The following is a 19,681-nucleotide window of genomic DNA, read 5'->3' on the forward strand; positions in this document are numbered from 1 at the left end:
TCTCTTATCTCTCATTGCTTTTCTTTGGAACTCTGCATTCAAATGGATATATCATTCCTTTTCTCCTTTGCCTTTAGCTTATCTTCTTTTCTCAGCTATTTGTAAGGCCTACTCAGACAACCATTTTGCCTTTTTGCATTTCTTTTTTTGGGGGATGGTCTTGATCACTGCCTCCTCTACAATGTCACGAACCTCTGTCCAAAGTTCTTCAGGGACTCTATCAGATCTAATACCTTGAGTCTATTGTCACTTCCACTGTATAATCGTAAGGGATTTGATTTAGGTCATACCTGAATGATCTAGTGGTTTTCCCTACTTTCTTTAATTTAAGTCTGAATTTGGCAATAAGGAGTTCATGATCTGAGCCACAGTCAGCTCCCAGTCTTGTTTTTGCTGACTGTATAGAGCTTCTCCATCTTTGACATGTATTAGTTAGAGTAAAAATCCAGACTGCTAAGAAATCCACAATATGGATACAGTGAATTTCTCTCATTTAGCAGTTTGACATAGGTATTCCAGATATGTAAGGGAGTTCTGTTCCATTCAGATATTCACAGACTTGGGTTCCTTCTATCCTGTGTCTCCTCCTTTCCCCAGGGCCTTGTCCTCTTGTACATGGTCAAGGCTGGGTGCTGTCACAAGAAGGAAGAAGGGGAGTGGAAGAGACTCTGCTCCCACACCCCTTACCAGAGAAACAGTCACACAGCTACTCCTAACTGCCAACCACAAGGCAGGCAGGGAACAAAATCCTGATAGGCATGTAAGTGGCCAGTGACAGTGCTAATCTATGGAGGAAGGAGAAAATGAATTTTTGCTGAAAAGTTTTCAGTCTCTGCTAAAGATATTACCTGTATAAGAAAATATAATTTTTTCCTAAAGGGATAAAACTTTGAATTGGGTGTCTTCAGAGGGCAGTTCATTTAGGAGTTAAACTTTACCAAGGAAGTGTAAAATTTGGATACCGCCTTCAAGGGATTTACAATTCTATAGAGTAACTAGGCCAATAACAATTCAAAGACTTATATGCAAAGGGCCAAAAGAGGAGCCACATCAATGCAGAGGAGAAAATTGGCTAGGATCTTGGAATAAGGCTTAGGGTGAATTGAAAAGTTTGCAATTCTGCTTCATTGAACTACAAGGATTACTTGTACCTTTGGAAGAAGTAAAACTATTTGTGTTTTGTGACATTTTACAGTGCTGTGATTCCCCCTTTACACCTTAGAGGATCTGAATCATTTCCTACTGACCGAACAATAAGGTACTGATTGACCATCAGTTAGCTGTTGTTTAAGTCTTTGTTAAATCTGTAGTGATCTTTAACATAGAATATCTTAGAAGGGCTACAATTTGAACAGAACTCAGCAATAATTTATCAGTTATTTTAAAAATAAATTAAAAAATAGCTTGTTTTTGTTTTGCTAAGTCGCTTCAGTTGTGTCCGACTCTGTGCGACCCCATAGACGGCAGCCCACCAGGCTCCCCCGTCCCTGGGATTCTCCAGGCAAGAACACTGGAGTGGGTTGCCATTTCCTTCTCCAATGCATGAAAGTGAAAAGTGAAGGTGAAGTCAGTCAGTGGTTTTCTACTCTTAGCGACCCCATGGACTGCAGCCTACCAGGCTCCTCCGCCCATGGGATTTTCCAGGCAAGAGTACTGGAGTGGGTTGCCATTGCCTTCTCCAATGACAAGGGTAATTGTGACTAAATGAACTCTTGTCTTACTTCCTAACACCCTTCCAGTGCTCCTCCATTACTCCACCACACCCAGTGCATCCTCCCATCACCGTCCTCAATTTCTCAGTATTCCCAATAATCCGTTCAGGACAAAAAAAAAAAATTGTGTTAGTCCCTCAGTCGTGTTGGACTCCTTGCAATCCCATGAACTGAAGCTCACCAGGCTTTTCTGTCCATGGAATTCTCCAGGCAGGAATACAGGAGTGGGTGAAGTGAAGTGAAGTGAAATGAAGTTGCTTAGCCGTGTCCAACTCTTTGCGACCCCATGGACTGTAGCCTACCAGGCTTCTCTCTCTGCCCATGGGATTTCCCAGGCAAGAATACTGGAGTGGGTTGCCATTTCCTTCGCCATAAAAAAATAGTTTTAAAGTTTTAAAATATGGTTATCTGGAGTAGAATATTTCTAGACTTGTGTGGAAGGCAAATTAGAAGTATACTATAAGTTTTTTTTTTCTCCTTTGGTTTGAAATTTTTCTATCTTTATTTTTAGTCATCAAAGATACATTACCTCCTTTACAACAGGATCAGATTTTGCATATCTTTTACCTAGCATCACATTTTTCAAGTCTGTTTCATTTAGGCTAACAAAGCTGAAAAAATGTTCTGGTTTTACATATTAAACTTCCGAAAGTCAAATGGTGGGTTTTAGTCTCTTTTTTTCTTTTTTAAAGTATAGATGATTTTAATGTGGTGTTAGTTTCAGGTGTACAGCAGAGTGATTTATATTCACATTTTGGCATATTACAAGATACTGAATATAGTTGCCTGTGCTATATAGTAGCTCCTTACTGTTAGTCTCTTCTTTAATCCACCCCAAATATGGCCCCTTAAGACATACTGGAATCCAAATGCCTGTGACTTGGCATTAATACTTCCCTCGGAGTTCACGAGATGCAACAAAATGTTTGAAGGAAGACATTAAGAATCATTTGGTGCTTTGGGGTTTTTTGTTTTGTTTGGCTTCAGGAAATTCAGGTTGCAGAAGCCCCATAGGCAAGAATTGTTGCAAATGAGGCCCAGATTTGAAAATTGCTGTTTTGTAAATTGTACTTATCCTTGTAATAAAGATTTCTACAGTTGGAAAGAATTTTAAAAATTGGATGATCCACTTGCCTTATTTTGCAGATGAGGAACTGAGATGCAAACAGGTCAAGTCACTTACTGAGGTCACATCATTCATTTATGGCAAAATTCAGAACCATGGCTTGGACTTTCTGTCCTCAAGTCACCGTGTCCCACACCACGCCATGTCTCTCTATCTTATGCCTCTGTGGATTGCCAGCTTGCTTTCCACCAGTGACAAGAGCCTCAGATAGAAACTGCAATGAAGAGAGAGCAATAATTTTACAGCTCCTGACCCATGGGACTGATGGATTGGCATCAGGATGAAGTGGGCGTGAAGGCACCATGTTTATACCCCAGCTCTCCCTGCCCCTTTCTTGATGCTTTGTCTACTGAACATCTGCAGAGATATATTGGATTCATAGTATTAAGTGAACACATTTGGGGCAGAAATCAGACTTTCAGCCAATTTTGTAAGAAGTTTCATTGCCAACACATAGATCCAAAGGAGAAAAAAAGCCCTCTTTATCTATAGTGTATTTCCACAGAAGTCTAGAAATACCCTACTCCAGATAACCATATTTTAAAACTTTAAAACTCTATTTTTTAAAGTTTATTTTTTAAATGATAAATTATTGTTAAGAGTTCATTCAAATTATAGCTTTTCTAAAAAGAAGTTTCATTGCCCAACACATAAAAAATTTGAAAGTTGAGCACTGAGAGTTAAAATCTCACAGTGACTATGAAAATAAAAGATTTTCTTCTTGTTGTAAAGTGGTCAAAGAGCTAAAAAGCTATTCCATCTTTAAAAATAATTTTCTTTTTCTTTTTTGATCAATATTAAGATGAATTGTGTCTTTAGGGGTGTGATTCTGGTTTAATTGGTACAAATGTTATGGAAAATGTTTTATGACCTATAGATTTGATTTCAAAGACCATAAATCCGTCTGTCATCTGTCCATCTGTCCATCACCTACCTACCCGTCTGAGGGCAGAATGGAAAGTTTGCAGGGAAGTACCAACAGCTTGAATTGGTGGGTAACCTGTGCAGACTTAGTACTTTATACTTTGATTTTTCTACTTGAATAGCATATAGATCTTAATTTTCAAAATATAGCTGTCTGAATAACGGAAGAGTAATATAATGTAGCCAACATTGTTGATTGTCATAAAATAGCCATTCTCCCTTTATCCCTATTAACCCTTTTCTTTATTCAGTTTCCTTGCTTGAAACATGGGCATAATACCTAGCTCAGAAAGTGCATGTGTGGTAGATGCTTGTGTTAGTTCTCACTGTCCAGCTTCGCCTAATTTGATTTCTGTTAAGCTTGAGATCATTTATAGTCAACTTTTTCCAGATTAAAAACGTAAGCCTTTGTTGAACTATCTTGTCATTCTAAATTGGGACCATTTTGACTTTGTATTAAAGAATTCATCTTTAGTTCAGTTACCAGATAAACTGGCTTAATCCTCTAGGGGCTGCTGTCATTATTAATTTACATCCGACCTTGTTCTGAAAAAAATATTTAAAGCAGTAGAACCCTGATTTAGAACTTGCTGGTGCTTGCTTTGCCTATTTGTCTGGACTTGTAAAAATTAGTCCAGTTCCCTAAGAAATCAGACTAAAGATTTTAATAAAAACTTCACATGCCACCCTAAGTACCAGAGTGTCTTTTGATTCTTGGTCATTGCGTTAACGAAGGTAGATAAAATCAGTAGTCCCATCTTATAAATAGGGGAAGAAGAGAGGCCCAGAGAGACACGGGGACTTACCTACTTCCACCCACTTGGCCAGATTCTGTGTGTATGTGAGTTTCCTTGTCCTCAGGCTACTGAGAGCATCTGTCACAGGCACGGGGGAAGTGTGTGGAGCATGCCAGAAAGCATCTGGCTTTTCATCTGGATTTGTGGGTTTATTTCATAATAGGGTATCTGCCAGACCATGTGCCTGGGAGTCAGCAATAGCTGCAGTTGATGGATGTTTCTGGGGGAGAAGAACAGACTTGCCAAGTCAGTCTGGCATGTCAGGAGTTGAGAGACATTAGAACTACAGAAAAAACATCATTAAAGATGACTCGTAAGATGTCAAGAGGGGAAAAAAATTACTTCTCGGGTCAGAAAAGCGAAAGCGATCACACTCTGCGAGCCCTGTGCTGTGAGATGGCTTCTCAAGGACAGCTTAAATGTATTAGATTAGTCTGCAGTGTGGATTAAGGGACTGTGGGATTTAATAACTTGTGTATTAAAGAATGGCCCTGTGAATGTTACTCTACCATAAAAACGTAACCATTCTAATTGAAGTTAGAAGCGATATTAAAATTCCTCTTTTGGTGATTCTTTCTAGATATATTAAATAAAATAACAAAAGTCACAGTTGATTAAACGGAAACTTCAGTATGTGAGTTATTAAGCACTAAATTTTGCTGGTAGAGGTTTTATTTTAATTATTCTGGAATGTACAAAGAAATTTCTCCTTTTATACGATTTATGGTCATTCCACTATTTCAGTGAGCCCAAGAATGTACTGAGAGCCTTAACAGTATTTTGGAACACAGTATATTATCTCACTGTTGGACTGTATGTATAATGAACGCTCAATATCAGTTGATGGTGGTATTTCATGAGCTGAATTCTGTCGTATGGGCAAAGAAAGGAATCGGCTGTTAAGTTAACATACAGTGCTTAGGGCGCTTTTTAAGGAGTAACGGTAGAAAAATACACCTTTTCTTCCTCCTCCCATGTCAATATGTGTAATAGTTTTGCTAGCCTTATGTCTGCACATAGAGACCTAAGAAGATGACATTGATCTGGGGTGGTATGTATGGCTGGGATGCTGCTGTCCACATACTCCATGGACCACTTCATAGTTCCAGAGTTCTGTCGACTCCAGAGAGCCTTGTGGAAATCATGAAGCACCCATGGCAGTTATAAGCAAGGGAGTCTTTTTCTTTCTGTCTAAGCAAGGGGGATCTTCTCCCTTCCATTCATGGGGCAAACCTGAGGTGGGAGTGGGGGTGGCAGGAAGGTTACGTTTATATGTCTGAATTCAGATGTGTAATGAGGAATATAGTTGAAAAATGTCTATGCATTCTGAGTAGGTGGTAGCCATTAGGAACACCTCATAAAGCGGCTTCCCTTTTGCTCTTCAGGCTGTCTCCCGGAGTCCCCAGGGTGGCATGTCTTATATTATGGAGTATTGTGGAACTGATTCGTAAATATCAATATGAAAAGAACCCATAAAAATATGGACACTGGTTAGAACTTATCACAAATAAGTCATATTTTTTAAGTTAGATTTCCTTTTCCCTCCATGGACAAGAACCTCTCCCCTTTTCTGTTACTGCTCAGATGTAGGGAAATTTATTTTGTCTTGCAAAACCTTATGCCAAAGAAACAAGTCAGTGTTTCACTGTGTCTTGAGCTCAGTAGAAGGATGTCCAAGTACTTAATCCAACTCCTGTTGAGTGATTGACTTCTGGTAGAACTGTTAATTTGCAAATTCTTAAAGCAGAAAGTTTACATTTTTCCAGCTGCCAAACTTTGGGCTTCCTGATGAATCACTGGGACAGACTTTCTGGGTCAAGTGTGAGTGGTGCTCTGGGGCTGCCGGTCCGAGGCTAGGGAAGCATGACAGGCTTTTTCAGATGCCTGGCCAAAGCTCAAACACATTGGCTTGGGGACCAGCCTCTAGGGCCCAGGTGACTTCCCCTAGAAAACGTCTTCACAGGTCTTCCCCTGTATAGAATCATCACAGGCTGAAGGAAAGGGTTAGGACCATTGATCAGAAAAAAGCTGCACAATTTTTCCTTCTCTGTCTGCCGCAGAGATGTTAGTCAAGGAGAAAGCTTACTCACTTGAAATCTGTGGATTACAGAGCAGCTCAAAAAGAGCCATTGGTGACGGAATTTTCTCCTTGTTGAATATGTTCTTTGCCCCTAGAATACCAAGCCAAAAGGAAGGAAAAGATGAAAAATAAGTCCCTCTTTCACAATACATTTGAGTCAACCCGCCAAAGAGGAAACAAGAGATTTCTCAACTAACAAATAAATGGCATTACTGCCTTTGGGAATTAGAAAAAGGCTCCTTGATAAAGTTATTTGGGAATTAGTCATCAGTTGACACCTCATAGACACAGAGCACATCAGAATTCACCTCGTCTTGTTTGGAAACTGGCAACTTAGTGATTATATAAGATGAAACGCAAGGCCTGCCAGCTGGCCCTCAGTGTGTCCCCGGAGGAGTCACGAGGCTCTCTAACTCTTTCTTGAGTCAGTCAGTCCTGCCAGACAGATTTCAGCGGCCTGGGGTATGTTGGGCATGAACCTGAGACTCCACCGTTTTATAGAGGACACATCTACCTTTGTGATTTTGTCCTCAATAACCTTGGCCAACACCTGAGAGAAGTAAAGGAGAGGCACTCATTGGGTGCCCCCCCACCTGCTGAAACATATACCATCTTAAGCATTCTAACCAATTCAGCGGCCTGGAGCACAGTCGCATTGTTCTGCTACTATCACCGCCATCCCTGCAAGCTTTCATCTTGCAAAACGGGCACTCTGTGCCAGTTAAACAATAATACTCCATGTCCTCCCTACCCCCCGCAACCATCATTCAACTTTCTGTCTCTATGATTTGACTATTCTTAGGGCTTCATATAAGCGGGATCATACAGTATTTGTACTGTGACTGGTTTATTTCACCTGGTGTAACGTCCTCAAGGTTCATCCATGTTGTAGCCTACGTCAGAATGCCCCTTCCTTTTTCAGGTTCAGTAATGTTCCATTATCTGTATAGAACACATTTTCTTCATCCGTTCCTCTGTTGATAGATGGATGGATTGCTTCTGCCTTTTGGCTGCTGTGAACTTGAGTGTACAGACATTTGTTTGATTCCCTGCACTTTAGTCTTTTAGATATATATCAAAGTGTGGAATTGCTGGATCATATGGTAATAGGTGGCCTTTTTAAAGAGGAGAAGTATCATGAGAACCTGTGAGGCGTACAGGACCTGATTGCTTGCTATGTATCCCTTTTCTCCAGTTGTAGCCTGCATGCTTCTATAGTCACAGGCATGGTGGGGAAAGGTGACCTTGTCCCAGGCTGAGATCACCAATGTAAATCTTCTCGGTTTGACCACACATCCAGTTAGCCTTCTGAAGCACAGAGGATGACAAAGTAAATTGAAGATCATATCATATAAATGACTCCTCCCTCCTCCTTTCCTTTTTCTTTTCTTTCCTCTTTCTTCTTTTGAAAACTATGATTTTATGATTTTGGTCTCTACGTAGCTGTTTTGGTCTCAGTTCGTTTCAGTTCAGTTGCTCAGTCATGTCCGACTCTTTGCGACCTCATGGACTGCAGCATGCCAGGCTTCCCTGTCCATCACCAACTCCTGGAGCCTACTCAAACTCATGTCCATTGCATCGGTGATGCCATCCAACCATCTCATCCTCTGTTGTCCCCTTCTCCTCCCGCCTTCAATCTTTCCCAGCATCAGGGTCTTTTCCAGTGAGTCGGTTCTTCGCATCAGATGGCCAAAGTATTGGAGTTTCAGCTTCAGCATCAGTCCTTCCAGTGAATATTCAGGACTGATTTCCTTTAGGATTGACTGGTTTGATCTCCTGCAGTCCAAGGGACTCTTAAGAATCTTCTCCAACACCACAGTTCAAAAGCATCAATTCTTCAGTGCTCAACTTTCTTTATAGTTCAACTCTCACATCCATACTTGATCTGCTGCTGCTGCTGCTGCTGCTAAGTCGCTTCAGTCGTGTCCAACTCTGTGCGACCCCATAGACAGCAGCCCACCAGGCTCTGCCGTCCCTGGGATTCTCCAGGCAAGAACACTGGAGTGGATTGCCATTTCCTTCTCCAATGCATGAAAGTGAAAAGTGAAAGTTAAGTCACTGAGTCGTGTCTAACTCTCAGCAACCCCATGGACTGCAGCCCACCAGGCTCCTCCATCCATGGGATTTTCCAGGCAAGAGTACTGGAGTGGGGTGCCATTGCCTTCTCCGATACTTGGTCTAACCTCCAGTAAATCAGTGGCACCCCAAATTGGCCATACATTGGAGTCACCTGGTTGCTACTGCCATCCAAACCCCATATTCCAGAGATTCTGATTTAATTCGTTTGAAGCCTGACCTGGGCATGGGGGTTTGGGAAAGCCCCCAGGTGAGTCTACTGGGCAGCCAGGATTCTGAAGCATCAGGTAAATGACTGATTATAAATGAATATTTTCTCCATCCTTTTCTTTCTGTCTTCTTCTTAGTTATTTCTTTAGAACACATCTGCAGATTTGTAACTTTCAACCCAAATTTGAGTCTTTTAATAGACTTTTTTTTTCCCATTAATGAGGCCTCATGATGTAATTTTGAAACCAGCAGTGAGGAGACCTGGGTCGTACATTGTGTTTGACTTTATCTAAACAGGGCTGATGAATTACTTGTCAGGATCACAGGTTTCTTGTGTTTTGGCTTTAAAATTAGAATATGGCTTGGCAAACCAGTTAGAAGAATGAAATTAAAGATTTTGTTTAAAAAAAGTCCTCTCTAGCTCTAACATGCCATGACTCTAAATAAATAGGTGGAATTGATGGGGAGTGAGACAGGCTTGGACTGTAGTTCCATAAGTGTGAATTACATCATATTCTAGCCATAATGTGCAAGAGGGTAAAGAACCTCCCCACACAGTGCTGCTGTGAGTTCTGTCCCAGAAGCAGCCTCAGGGCAGTTCTGATCGGTTACTAAAAGGATACAAAATAAAGATCTCAAAAGCTCTGTAGTTAATCAGAAAGCAGGAATGTCTTGCTAGGTAGACTGTGAGAGAGTCTTGGGGCTTTTTAAATGATGGAGAGAACGTAGCAGGACTCAGAAGCCCCCGTCTCCATGAAAATTGTCACCTCTTTGCCAATATCCACCTTGTGCTACAAGCTGTTTAAGTCAGTATTTCTTCTTGGAAATTCTTTCAAAGTTTATACTTACTTCTCTCCTCTAATCCTATTTGAGAAATGTGAATGGCTTGGTTTTTTATGTTTGGTTTTTTCCTCTCTCCAGATTAACACAGCTAATGTTGAATTATAGTGCCAGGAGCTATTAGTGTAGAAAAGCAGAGAATGTAGTCCTCCCCTGGACACCTCTGGCATGGAATTTTACTTCCATGGTGACTTCTTAGGCCCATGGGAAAGTGAGAGGAGGCGGCCTCCTGGGGGGCAGCCGACTCAGCCTCTGGAACAGGGAGCTGGAGCCAGCCCCATAGTGTGTGGCCGTCAGGATGACGCAGAGAGGCGTGTGAATGCAGCCAGCTGCTGCAGCTGGCGCACTTGACTCTGGGCAGTGCGTTCCCAGGAACCCGTAGGACACTGAGGACTAAGAGTGATGTAACCCAGATCTGCCAGATGTGGGAGCCAGTGTGAGTCACGCTGGACGGTTCATTAAGAACGTTTTCTGGGTCATCTGGGCAGGGAACACTGGCTGCTTCCCCTGCCATCTGGGGTTGGAGGCACCCAAGTCCACACACCAGGAATCCCCAAGTTTATGAACATGTCTAAAATGACAGCCTGGTTCCCTGACATGACACAGTGCAGAACCCAGACCTTCTGATGGCCCCTGGCTTATAATTTGTTAAAAGATTTCACCACTCTGGGTAGTGGAGGATGGGGGGAAGTCAGTTAATAAAAACATACGTGGAAGTTGCTGTGAGGTCTCTGTAAATTCTGCTAAGAACCAGAAGTGGGATGCGAGGTTGTAAAAAGCCAAAAATTCTGCGGGCATTGTGGCCAATGAAATGCTAGGGATTGTGGTCTTCTTTTTCCTTAGATGTGTGCAGGATGCCTCATGGTGAATAACAAATGTATTTCTGAGAAGTTGTAAGCTGTCTTTAAAAGCTGTCTTCATGTGAGTATATAACATACAATCAGAAAAGTGCATATATACATCACTGGGTAAAATTTCACACCCAAGTAACTGTAGTGGTTGAATGATGGCTCCCAGGAAGAGATGTCCTCCTGAACCTGTGAATGTGATCTTATTTGGAAAAGGGTCTTTGAGATTAAATTAAGGCTCTTGAGATCATCCTGGGTGGCCCCTAAATCCAATTACCAGTGTCCTTACAAGAGACAGAAGAGGAGAAGAGGCCACAGGAGAGAAGACCACGTGATGATAGAGATAGAGATTTGAAAGATACAGCCACAAGGAACAGCTGGAGTCACCAGAAGCTAGAAAAGGCAAGGAACAGATGGTCCCAAAGAGCCTTCAGAGGCAGCCTGACCCTGTAGACATCTTGATTTCTGACTTCTGGCTTCCAGAACTGAGAGAATAAATCTGTGTTGGGTTAAGCGACCAAGTTTGTAGCAATTCGATATGGGAACTAAAACGATAGCCAACACCCAGCTCAAGAAGTAGGATCCTCATGCCTCATTCCTGTCTTCTCATCACCCCAGGATAACCACTGTCCTGACATCCAACACTGTAGATAGAATTTATGCCCTGAGAACCTAATTAAATGGAATCATGTGTACGTGATCTTCTGTAGTGGGCTTCTTCCACTCAGCACTGTCTTGGGGAGACGTGTCCTGTTGTTGTATGTTTGATCATTCCCATTGCTCTGTAGTCTTTCATGGTGTGAAGATGCCACAATTTATTTATTCTTCTTCTGGGGACTTGGAGTAGCTTCCTGTTTGGAGTTATTACAAGTAGTGCCTTTAGGGAACATATTGTGTATTTTGTTGGTGATATTCTCAGGAGTTGAAATGTTGTATATTCAGCTTTAGTAGATATTGCCAGTTTTACAGTTCATTTTAAAATATCCAATCATATTTGGAATCCTTTTGTTAAAAAGAGAACCCAGTGGGGAATTCAATAGCTGTTCTTTAATGTGGATGTTTTGTAAGATCCAAGGGTTGGACATAGGATTTTCTAGGAACAAGGACCCTCTTCCTTAGGTGGGAGCTCTGCATTCTCAATGAAGAATACTCCATGTGTCAGAAGACCCCATCACAAGGAGGCAAGTATTAAAGCCCAAGTTTTTGAGAATCAGAGAAGGTGCAAAGCTACCGACTGTGAATTCTAAATAGTCTTCACCTGTCACTGGAAAGACGAATGGCGCAACGTCAGTGCCTTCCCCTTGAGTCCCAGCAGCGAATGTGCAGTCTCATAAGAGCCCTAGTTTTAAGTCACCTTTACAGCTTTCAAGTGTAGTTCTGTGCTCTGTAACTTAGAGAGTGATCAAATGATATGCAGAATTCCAAAATATCCTGCTTTGATAAGTCTGTAGAGTGAGTACTGGTGTAGTGGAATAAGCTAGATTAAAATGCAGGTCCACACCCATCTGAAGTGGAGGCAGCTTCTCATTTGCCTGATGCTTCTAGACTCTGTGGAGATAGGAGAGGGTGAGCGTGACCTTAAAGTACTGAAATGGGGCTTGAAAAGGGGAGGAAGATGTGGTAGCAGCAGCCGAGCCATCACTGTAAAAAATGTCTTTGTTTTCTGACTCCAAAAGCAATGTATCTTCCTTGTAAGAATGAGAAAAATACAGGTCTCCCAGAAAGTACCCACAGACTTGATACCCAGAGTTAACCACTGTTGAATATATTTGCATATACACTGCGTGTATAAACCTTCCATTCTATGCAAACATCTATTTCTGAAGTTAACAAATATTTATTGAATGCCTGCCATGTGCCATCCCTAGGGATAGAGCATAAACAGACAAAAGCCCCTGTCTGCATGGAGCTGACATTCCAGGAAGATTATATATACAATACTAAATACTAAAATGAGATCATATGGCACACATTTATTATCAGCTGCTTTCTCCCACTAAACTATACTTTTAACCTCTTTCTGCGGTATCAGATATTCTGTATAACTTCTGTAGATTTATCACTGAAAAAAACCCAAACTAAACGTCTGCCGGTGAGAAGTCTGCTGTTATCAGTAGTCAGTCAGCCTGCCCTGTCTCTAGGCTCAGTTTGCTTTGTGTGTGTGCATGCTCAGTCGTGTCCAACTCTTTTGCAACCCCGTGGACTGTAGCCCGCCAGACTCCTCCATCCATGTAATTTTCCATGCAAGTAATACTGGAGTGGCTTGCCATTTCCTTCTCTAAGGCATCTTCCCAACCGAGGGATTGAACCTGCATCTCTTGCATCTCCTGCATTGGCAGGCAGATTTTTTACCACGTGTAGCACCTGGGAAACCCCCAATTTGCTTTGGAACAAATCAAATCATAGAAAATGAAAATTTGAAACATAAAAGAGCCTTTGTCAGAGCAAGAGTTACCACTGGATGAAATTTACCTGCTGCTGCTTCTGCTGCTAAGTCGCTTCATTCGTGTCCGACTCTGTGCAACCCCATAGATGGCAGCCCACCAGGCTCCCCCGTCCCTGGGATTCTCCAGGCAAGAATACTGGAGTGGGTTGCCATTTCCTTCTCCAATGCATGAAAGTGAAAAGTGAAAGTGAAGTCACTCAGTCGTGTCCGACCCTCAGCGACCCCATGGACTGCAACCTACCAGGCTCCTCTGTCCATGGGATTTTCCAGGCAGGAGTACTGGAGTGGGGTGCCATTGCCTTCTCCGAAATTTACCTGAGCACCTTTTATTATGGAATTTGTACTTCGGCATCGTCTAGAAATGTCTAGCCATTGGTATTCTTTACTGTCTGAGCCACCAGGGAAGTCCAAGAATACTGGAGTGGGTAGCCTATCCCTTCTCCAGCAGATCTTCCTGACCCAGGAATTGAACTGGGTCTTCTGAATTGCGGGCGGATTCTTTACCAGCTGAGCTACCAGGGAAGCCCCCATTGGTAGCCACGTGGGATATTTTATTTTTTTGATGGAAGACCAGACTCTTGCTTATTTATTTGTTTTTCCAATTTGATTGAGCTGTAATTGACATACAACACTGTGTAAATTTAAGGTGAATAGTATAATAATTTGATTTCCATATATTGTGAATTTTTTCTGTTTCTTAAGGAGTGGCCTTTACTTCCTTCAGTCTCTTGAATTTCCTGCAGTGAATATTTCTAGTGTATCCTCAGTTTATTAACCATGTCACACTCACTAAAGTTATTCTAAGTCTTGCTGGCTTTGTCATCTCTTGACTAGCATTTATCATTATTCCCAGGGAAAATTAATTTCCAGGATAAAAGAGTTCCATGGTTGGGAATTGGTGGTCCGGTGGTTAAGATTCTGCACTTTCACTGTGAAGGCATAAGTTCAATCCACGGTCAGGGAACTAAAGGTCCCACAAGTTGTGCAGTGCGGCCAAAAAAATAAAAAGTTCCATAGTTAAATAAATTTGAGATGTGCTAGGTTAAATAACTATGTCCTATGATAAAGAACTTTTCAGAGCCTATGCTATGCCTGTGGGCTTTGGGATCTCTCTGGAAAGGCAATCTTTTATTCATTTAACTACTGTTTATTGAGCGTCCAGGGCTTCCCTGGTGGCTCAGAAGGTAAAGAATCTGCCTGCAATGCAGGAGACCCAGGTTCAATTTCCTGGGTCAGGAAAATCCCCTGGAGAAGGGAATGACTACCCACTCAAGTTTTCTTGCCTGGAGAATTCCATGAACAGAGAAGCCTGGCGGGCTGAAGTTGCAAAGAGTTGAACACGACTGAGCGACTAACACACATTTACATACACGTGCTGGTTGATACTGGGATTACACTAGTGAACAGGACAGACAAGGTCTCTCTTTTCACATCTAAGTGGTTGAAACAACTGCAAACAAGTAAATCCACACATGAAATAAATGAGTAAGTAATTTCTGATAGTGATAAAAGCTGAAAAGATAGTAAAACAAGATGATGTGATAGAGTGGGGTTTGAGTGTTTTCACTTTGGGAAATGTTGCTTTTGATATAAAACAGCTCAGTTCAGTTCAGTCGCTCAGTCGTGTCCGATTCTTTGTGACCCCATGAATTGCAGCACGCCAGGCCTCCCTGTCCATCACCAACTCCCAGAGTTCACCCAGACTCACGTCCATCAAGTCAGTGATGCCATCCAGCCATCTCATCCTCTGTCGTCCCCTTCTCCTCCTGCCCCCAATCCCTCCCAGCATCAGAGTCTTTTCCAATGAGTCAACTCTTCGCATGAGGTGGCCAAAGTACTGGAGTTTCAGCTTTAGCATCATTCCTTCCAAAGAAATCCCAGGGCTGATCTTCAGAATGGACTGGTTGGATCTCCTTGCAGTCCAAGGGACTCTCAAGAGTCTCTCAAGAGTCTTCTCCAACACCACAGTTCAAAAGCATCAATTCTTCGGCACTCAGCCTTCCTCACAGTCCAACTCTCACATCCATACGTGACCACAGGAAAAACCATAGTCTTGACTAGATGAACCTTTGTTGGCAAAGTAATGTCTCTGCTTTTGAATATGCTATATAGGTTGGACATAACTTTCCTTCCAAGCAGTAAGCGTATTTTAATTTAATGGCTGCAGTCACCATCTGCAGTGATTTTGGAGCCCCCCAAAATTAAGTCTGACACTGTTTCCACTGTTTCCCCATCTATTTCCCATGAAGTGATGGGACCGGATGCCATGATCTTCGTTTTCTGAATGTTGAGCTTTAAGCCAACTTTTTCACTCTCCACTTTCACTTTCATCAAGAGGCTTTTGAGTTCCTCTTCACTTTCTGCCATAAGGGTGGTGTCATCTGCATATCTGAGGTGATTGATATTTCTCCCAGCAATCTTGATTCCAGCTTGTGCTTCTTCCAGTCCAGCGTTTCTCATGATGTACTCTGCATATAAGTTAAATAAGCAGGGTGACTATATACAGCCTGGACGTACTCCTTTTCCTATTTGGAACCAGTCTGTTGTTCCATGTCCAGTTCTAACTGTTGCTTCCTGACCTGCATACAGATTTCTCAAGAGGCAGGTCAGGTGGTCTGGTATTCCCATCTCTTTCAGAATTTCCCACAGTTTATTGTGATCCACACAGTCAAAGGCTTTGGCATAGTCAATAAAGCAGAAATAGATGTTTTTCTGGAACTCTCTTGCTTTTTCGATGATCCAGCGGATGTTGGCAATTTGATCTTTGTGCATTTTAACTCTTTCTTGCTGTTGTTGTTTAGTTGCAAAGTTGTGTCAGACTCTTTTGCGAACCCATGTACTATAGCCTACCAGGCTCCTCTGTTCATGGGATTTCCCAGGCAAGAATACTGGAGTGGGTTGCCATTTCCTTCTCCAGGCGATCTTCCTGACCCAGGGATCTCCTACATTGGCATTTGGATCCTTTACTGCTGAGCCACCTGGGAAGCCCTTCTTGATGGTTCACCATTAATTTTATTACTACAAAGTGTATTAAAAATATCTTCATCTTGGACTGCCACTATTTTAACATTACAAGTTGACCTTTGGAAATGCAGGCGTGTATGACTCAATACTGATGCTTCTAGTGACCAATAACAAGGAATTTGCCTGGAGTTAGACTCAGAGCTGGTGGCCATTGCCTGATGGGTTAATACTGTCCTATAGCAGATGTGATTGGTACCCGGTCCATATTCTTTCATCTTTACCACTTCAATGCTCATTGGCCTGACTTCTGAATTACAGAACTTGCATTTCTTGGCCTGAGGATTTTTCTGGCCTTGCCCCTGAAGCAATACTTGCTTCCCAGGAGCAGCCCAGACAATGACGGACAGGGACTGGTATATAAATACCCCAGCTCCCTCACCTCTGGAGTGGGTGAGTCTAAGGTGTGCATCTACATAGTTTTTGCAGGTTCTGCTAGTGAGGTTCAGCTCAATTGCCCAGGGTGGTAATTGGCTTGAAACACACCATTCATCTTATATCTTCCCTTCCATATATCAGTTTTCCATTCTTTTCACCTCCCAAATAAATTGCTTGCACTCGAGTTCTTATTTCATCATCCACTACTGGGGAGAACACATGTTAAGCACTAGCCCATGTCAGAATCAAGGCTATGACCTTGACTTTTACTCATAGTGATTACTCAGATAGATGACTGGTCCTGTCATTTAGCTGATCAAGACAAATGAAAAAAGAGAAGACAATCTACTGACATCTATCTATAGAATTCTTCCAACATGAGGGAACTCAAGACTAGAATGATGTGACCTGTTTTTAGTGACTGTCTTGACCAATGACTTGGGGAACTGTACATTGCATACACTGATATGTAATTAAATGTGAGTTAGAAGTTTGTAACTATATATTAATCAACATAAACTCTGTCTTAAGAAAGCAAGAATGATATCTTAGATAACAGCAGGCAACAGCTGCCTGCTTTCCATTTAGACATTTGATTGAACTGGCAAATCACATTTCTGATTTAAAAAAAATTAATGGCTAAATGCATCTGGATTTTAGCTCAGATTGTTGGAGATAACCTGAAAAGCTAGACATTTCTCTGGCTTGATATCCTGTTATGCCAAAATAATGAGATAAAAGAGGAAAAGGTTGGTACTACTACTAATGCAGCAGATCCTAATAATTAGTCACATTTCCTTCTTAAAAAGCAAACCTCGATCAAAAATCAAATAGTGAAAGTTTATTTCTTTTACTTATTAGGCCTCAAGAAATGCTTACAAAAGATAGAATGATATATGGAGCTGGGCTGCAAACCTGAACTTGTAAAGACAACCTTGATGGGGGATAAAGCTTTCTCAGCCTAGAGGCTGACATCTTGGTATTGTCACCCAAATGGAATTCCAGACCATTACATCCACTTTGATAACACAATTACATTAAACAAAAAGACAAAAAAAAAATCCAAGCCTATTTTATAGTCTTATTTCTAGTGTTTTTGAAAAGCTGTCAGTTATTGTTTGTTGCTGCTGCTGCTGCTGCTAAGTCACTTCAGTCGTGTCCGACTCTGTGTGACCCCATAGACGGCAGCCCACCAGGCTCCATCGTCCCTGGGATTCTCGAGGCAAGAACACTGGAGTGGGTTGCCATTTCCTTCTCCAATGCATGAAAGTGAAAAGGGAAAGTGAAGTCGCTCAGTCGTGTCCGACTCTAGCAGCCCCATGGACTGCAGCCTACCAGGCTCCTCCGTCCATGGGATTTTCCAGGCAAAAGTTCTGGAGTGGGGTGCCATCGCCTTCTCCATATTGTTTGTTGCTATTCTTCAAATATTTCTAGTACTCTCTTTCTGGACATACAAGAGAACCGTGTTCCTGGTCTTTTGTGGCTGAGTGAGGCGATGTGACTCGTTCTGGACAATGAGCTGTAACAAGAGCGACATAGTGTCACATTCCATGTTTCCTTACTGGTGTGGGCGCTTGAAGAATTTTCTGTTTCCCTTTTGTATGGTCACCAGCAAAGTTCAAGGAGGTGACTGCTCTGTCCTGGTGATGAGGAGGATCAGAGCAGCCTTGTTGACCTTCTTGAGCAAGAAGTAAACGTCGGCTGTTTTGAGCCATGGAGATCCTAGGATTCTTTGTTACCACAGGGTTACAGACAACCCTGACTGTTGGTTAGTCAAGTTACAAACCAACCCTGACTGATGCAGCTATAGGTATAACATACAGCAACCTTCAGGGAGAGCCCTTCTAGCTAATTCTATTATGTTGTCAAAGTGACATTGATGTAGAGTTTTTGTTGGTATTTTAAAAAACTGGACACATATAATCAGCATTTAGAAATGAATGTCTTTGGATATGGGATAGTTTTTTCTGTATCAGCCATCTTTTTTTTTTAATTGAAGTTTACATGTATATACATATTATTCTCTGTTATGATTTATTACAGAATATTGAATATAGTTTCCTGTGCTATACAATAGGACCTTGTGATTTATCTATTTTTTATGTAGTAATTTGTATCTGCTAATCCCAAACTCCTAATTTGTCCTTCCCCCACCCGCTTACCTCTTTAGTGACCATAAGTTTGTTTTCTATGTCCATGAGTCTGTTTCTGTTTCATCAGTAAGTTCATGTGTGTCATATTTTAGATTCCACATGCAACTGATACACACAGTATTTGTCTTCCTCTGTCTGACTTGCTTCACTTAGTATGATAATCTCTAGGCCCATCAACGTTGCTGCAAATGACATTATTTCACTCTTTTTTACAGTTGAGTAGTATTCTATTGAGTACATATACCACATCTTCTCCATCCATTCATCTGTTGATGGATTCCATGTCTTGGCTTTTGTAAACAGTGCTGCTATGAATGTTGGGGTGCACGTGTCTTTTCAAGTTAGGGTTTTTGTCTTTTCTAGATATACGCCTAGAAGTGGGATTGCTGAATCATATGGCAACTCTACTTTTAGTTTTTTTGAGGAACTTCTATACTACTGTCCATAGGGGCTACACCAATTTACAGACCCACCAACACCATAGGAGGGTTCCCTTTTCTCCACATCATCTCCAGCATTCATTATTTGTAGACTTTTTAACTGATGGTCATTTTAACCGTTATGAGATGGTACTTCATTGTATTTTTGATTTGCATTTCGCTAATAATTAATGATTGAGCATCTTTTCATATGCCTGTTGGTGTATCAACCATCTTTCATTTAATTATTATGCTTCAGATTTGGAAATTCTGAAATACAAATGAATTGTTGGTGTATTGACCATCTTTCATTTAATTATTATGCTTCAGATTTGGAAATTCTGAAATACAAATGAGTTGTTGGTGTTGTGGGGGAGTTGAATTCTGAGAAGAAAACATTGCAGGAATTATAGACAGCGTTTTTGGAGTCCTGCCAAGCATAGAGAAAAAAATACCAAAGAGCACAACCTAAATTGGGGGAGGAAAAAAAGAACAAATTTTCAAAATACCACCCCTCTAACAGATACTTTTCTGAGGGAGACCTTTCCCCTTCCCTGTTATTTTTCTTCTCTATTTCCTCCTACTATTGAACTACAGATTTTTGCATGTGGTAATTTCCCCATGAAAATTATACAAAAAAATATTTTCAGT

The 19,681-nt window shown here is 41.5% G+C and overlaps 1 protein-coding gene across 3 annotated transcripts in view; it reads left to right on the top strand.

Moving 5' to 3' along the window:
* Positions 1–19,681, top strand: part of PITPNC1 (phosphatidylinositol transfer protein cytoplasmic 1) — a 266,256-nt gene that overhangs the window by 72,931 nt on the left and 173,644 nt on the right. The window lies entirely within an intron of this gene.

Source organism: Bubalus bubalis, chromosome 3, assembly GCF_019923935.1.
Source record: "Bubalus bubalis isolate 160015118507 breed Murrah chromosome 3, NDDB_SH_1, whole genome shotgun sequence".
Lineage (NCBI taxonomy): Eukaryota > Metazoa > Chordata > Mammalia > Artiodactyla > Bovidae > Bubalus > Bubalus bubalis.